The 4,546-nt window shown below is 59.2% G+C and overlaps 2 protein-coding genes across 2 annotated transcripts in view; both read left to right on the forward strand.

The window, feature by feature from the left end:
• The first annotated feature begins 2,943 nt into the window (after window positions 1–2,943).
• P2RY8 (P2Y receptor family member 8) overlaps window positions 2,944–4,546 on the forward strand; it is a 38,896-nt gene continuing 37,293 nt past the window's right edge. The window contains exon 1 of the mRNA XM_025857757.2: window positions 2,944–3,052. The gene's annotated coding sequence lies outside the window, so the exon portion shown is untranslated. The remainder of the gene's footprint in view (window positions 3,053–4,546) is intronic.
• The window catches only part of ASMTL (acetylserotonin O-methyltransferase like), a 69,109-nt gene continuing 67,531 nt past the window's right edge, over window positions 2,969–4,546 (forward strand). The window contains exon 1 of the mRNA XM_025857756.2: window positions 2,969–3,052. The gene's annotated coding sequence lies outside the window, so the exon portion shown is untranslated. The remainder of the gene's footprint in view (window positions 3,053–4,546) is intronic.

Raw genomic sequence — 4,546 nt, forward strand, 5'->3', positions numbered from 1 at the left:
GAGCAGGTAAATGTGCCCCGGCCCGAGGACGGGTTTTCTCTGATCCCCCCTCAGTCACACTTCCCTCCTGCACCTCCCTGTGTCCCACACTGTGCGTGGGCACCTTCTAGGGGCTGGCAGGCCCAGGGGCTGCTTCCGGGGGCTTGCACGCTGGGGACAGGAGGCTGTGCGTAAGAAAATGTCTGTGCCGTTGGCGGGTCAGGGGAGCCATACGACCGACATGACCGCCCCCTTAGCAGGTGCGAGTGCCCAGCTGGGGCTTGGGGGTCTTGGGGTGGAATCTCCCATGAGAAGGGAACTCATGACTTTGAAAGGAACCGGGCTGGGGCCCACCGGGCCTGAGCCCGGCCTCTCTGTCCCCAGCTGGGGGCCTTGGGAGGGCAGCCAAGGGACCTATGCATCCAGGCCAGACCTTAACGGGGGCTCGGATGACGTGCAGCCTGATTTCCCAGGGCCTCAGCTGCTATTTCGGGTCCTGCTCTCCCTGCGGGACCTGCAGATTCTGCTAAGTCACTCAGAATCCGTTCCTGGCTCCCCAGGGCACATCCGGTCCCTCTCGCTTCCTTGGAACCAACCCCAAACAAGCCAGCTTCAGGGACTCAGTTGGTCTGTGTGCGGCTGGTCCCTGGGCAGATGAATTTGACATTTCTGGGGCCTAGGACACCTTTCAGACCCTGTGAAGGAGATGAGTCCCTTTCCGTGCAAGGTACACCAACACCTAGCACGACCACCACAATATGCATCGACAGCCAGCCTCAACTTACAAAGCTTTATGCCCAGGGTCCTCACTGGTCCACCCTGAGGTCAACCACGTGCATGGGTGGGGGGGGCACAGAGCAGGGCTCAAAAACTCAGCCCTCAGGCCTGATCTGGCCCCCACCTTGCTCTTGTAAATAAAGTTTTATTGGAACACTTCTGTGCCCATTTGGTTCCACAGCGCCTCTGGCCACTCTCATGACAGCCGCAGAGTCCAGGGAGCTCAACGGATGCCGAGTGGACCTCGAAGCTTAAATATTTAGCATCTTCTTCCTTACAGCCAGAGGGTTGCAACCCTGAGCTACAGCTGCATGTTCACAAAGCGGTCTCGACTCCAGGACACGGCCTTGGATGCATTCAGTCAATGAGGACAGATCTGGCAGAGACGTATTCACCTCATCCTTTAAAAAACTTAACTCTTGCCGTGGGATTGTTTTATGATTGGCCACTGCAACCTGCCCCCTTTGGAACTGACAGGACAGTGGGTGCAGGTGAATCCCACCTGCTCTGCTTCAAGATGAGAGAACTTACGTCAGGAAGATCAAGGTACAGTGAGTCACGCAGAGTGCTACAGATCGTATCCACCCAGTAGGGCCCTACAGATCCAGGATCTAATAGATCCTATTGATAAAGATCCCATTTATAAATATCACCATCCCCCAGCAGTCCAGCAGCCTGGACTCTCGAATGGCGACCATCAGCGGTGTTGTGGGAGAGATGTGCCCACCCCTTCTGCAACATGTCAGGGCCTCATCCTCTGTGTGGGGCCGACCCCTCCTTCGTGAGTGTGCACTTCCAAAATAGGAGCACCACAGTCTATAGAGGCATAACGTACATAAGTGGATCTATAGAAGGATGGATACGTGGGTAATAGTTATAGATAAATAGATAGATGATAGATAGATTGATAGGTATATATGATGGATGGATGGATGGATGGATATGATTGATAGACACATAGTTATGATGGAAGTTGGATAAATATCGATAGGTATTGATATATAGATAGATATTAATAGATTAATAGGTATAGCTAAATATTGATAGATATTAATAGTATAAATTATCGATACAGATGGATACACAGATGATAGAATTCATACGGAGATTAAGAGGACAGGTAGAATTAGATGAACGGTCGATAGGTAATAGATGGCCGATACTTGGATAATACATAGATGCCCAGAAATATGTGAGATGATAGCATAGTCCAGATAATGTCAGATAGATACAGTCCACAGATCATATATCAACAATAGATAGATGACAGATACGTTCAGATAAATGGAAAGTCGATAGAACGCAGATCGATGGTAACCCTGCACTTCCCCGTGGAAGAGTGGCCCCGTGACACCATCACCAGGTCCCCAGAAGTGACTCACCGTCCACAAGACACAGGTGCGGGAGCTCAGAGCTCGATTCCCTGGTATGTCTTTCCGGCAGCTTCCGCATCTCTCCCGCCCCCGAATTCCCGGGGTGAATTCGCGTTGCGGAAACGTCTGCCTCTGCCCTGCAGCTCCCCGCCGCTCCCCGCCTCTGTGGACGCCGACCGCCCCCCCCCCCAACCGTGGGACGTGCAGGGAGTGAGCCGGGAGCCCCCCAAAGGCGGGCGTGGCCATCCCTGCCCCGCAGCCGGGCCGTTCTGACCACACACCAAAAGATGTCGCAGTGCACACAGCTTTAAGACCGCAAAAGGAAATATGTTCTGCTAGCAGTTTTTTCTCACTTTTTTTTAAAAAAAAAAAAAAAAAAAAAAAAACAGGAATTCGCTCTGTCTGGGTGGGAGGGCACGCTTGCTTCTCCGTCTCTAAGTCAGGAGGATTGTCCTCGTTCCCCGCCCGCGAGCAGGGGATTGCGTCCTGCGGGCGACACTCGCCGGGTGGCAGGGTCTCCCCGTGGCCTATCGAAAGCAGCCGTGAGGTCGAGGCTGTGAGGCGGGCACCCCGCCTCAGGCAGGGCGGCGGGTGAGCCTCATAGGAGGTGGGGGGCCCCATGGGCTCGGCCCTCGACAGAGCCAGCAAGCGAGCAGACGGTTACTTACACAGGAAATTTCAACACGAGTTTCCTCTCTACCCACCCTGCCTCCCAACTGTGGCTGCCGGCTCAGAGGTGGACCCCAGCGAATTTGCATTTTGCAACGGCCATGCCCCCGTGAGACCTGCCGGGGCAGGACGGGGCGGCCACGGATCACTCAGGGCACCTCTGTCGGCCGGGCCGGCTTTTGCAAAATGAGGACCGCGGGCTTCCCCACACCAGACGCTGAGGCACCACAGTGGGCGGCCGTCTGAGACTTCAGGTGAGCGCTCTGCCCTGCCCTGCGTCCCTGCATATTGTTGGGAATCCCGGAGGTCCGGCGGGGACAGGGTCTCAGCGGTGCCGACGTGGGCGAAAGGCGGTGGTGCACAGCCAGCCCAGCAAACCCCCCGAGAGAGTGTGCAGAGCCGCCTAGCCGGGAAACCTTCCTGCAAACACTCATCCGGTACAAGGCACCTGTGCCAGCCGAGCAGAGCCCCGCATTGGGCGGGCGGTTGGGGCCGCCACAGGGGCAGCCAACGCAGGGGTCCTTGAACGGGGGGCCAGGGAGGCCCTGAGACCCCCCCAGACGAGCTCAGGGTGCCGGATCCTGTAAAACCGCGGGGCGTTTGAGCCTGTGCCAAGCTGCCCCCCAGCAGCGTCTGGGGAGAAGGGGGCTCGCGGCTGGAGCGCCGGTTGGCCTTCACTAGGGGTCAGTCACACTGGGTCACGAGGAGGCGGAACCCCAGGCCACGTGCTCCTGCGCCCACACCAAAGACCGTTTCCCGGGGCCCTTGTCCTGTCGGCGCCGTGCGGATGGTACGGGCGGGGCCCTCGCGCCGGGGGCTGGGAAAGCGCACCGCCCCGGGAAGAAGCCCGTGGCTGTGGTGGGAATGGTGCCCGCGGGGCCGGACGTTCTCGGATGTTTCCATGCTGGAGGAAAGGCAGGGCGTCGGGGCACGGCCGGTGCCAGCGTCGGGGCAGGGAGGGGGGTGTGTCCGTGGGAAGGCGGCCCCCAAATCCTGGTGATCGGGTCTGGGGAGGCAGATGGGACCCAGGTCCCCGGAGGAGTCAGGAGGACGGATGTGAGCCTCCGGAGGGTGCTTGGAGAAGCGTATGTGGGTCCGCTTGCCGTGGGAAATATCCCCGCTCAGCCACACCCCAGGGAGGCGGGCAGGGCCGCTGGACCCTGTGCAAGGCTCAGGGGGGACCCCCGACCCAAGCACACCCTGTGTTGCCATGTTCAGGACAGGTGGACAGGGAGAAAGGGATGGTTGGTGACAGGGTAGCAACGCACAGTGCTAAACGCCGACCACCGCCCGCCTGGAGATGCCCCGCGACCGCGCAGACGAGCCCTTCCACCAACGCCCCTCCTGGGGGTGTTGCTCCGGGTCCAGCCCCTCCGTCTGCATCTCCTCCTTGCTGTCACCAGCGGCGGGCAAGGCACCACGGCTGGGACCCCCCCTTTCACATCCCCCTTCATGTCCCTGGAGGCAATGGGGTAGGCGGGCAGGATACGGGGACCCAACGTGCACCTGCCACCTCGCTCTGCTTCCCCAACTGAGGACGGGGCCCCCAGGAGGGGACCCACACCTGTCACGGCCCCTCTCGTCTTCTCCCCAGGGCCAGCAACACCACAGGGAATCATGACCCTGTGTCCAAGCTCAGGGAGCAGCTTCAGGGACGTCCCCAGGGACAGCGCTGGGCTGCCCCCAGCCGTGTGTGTCCGTACGCTCGTCAGCCACACGGACGGACGCGGGGTGCGCCTTCTCTGTGG

The sequence above is a fragment of the Callorhinus ursinus genome, unplaced genomic scaffold (assembly GCF_003265705.2).
Source record: "Callorhinus ursinus isolate GAN/ISIS: 27379988/994484 unplaced genomic scaffold, GSC_fseal_2.0 scaffold16, whole genome shotgun sequence".
Taxonomy (NCBI): Eukaryota; Metazoa; Chordata; class Mammalia; order Carnivora; family Otariidae; genus Callorhinus; species Callorhinus ursinus.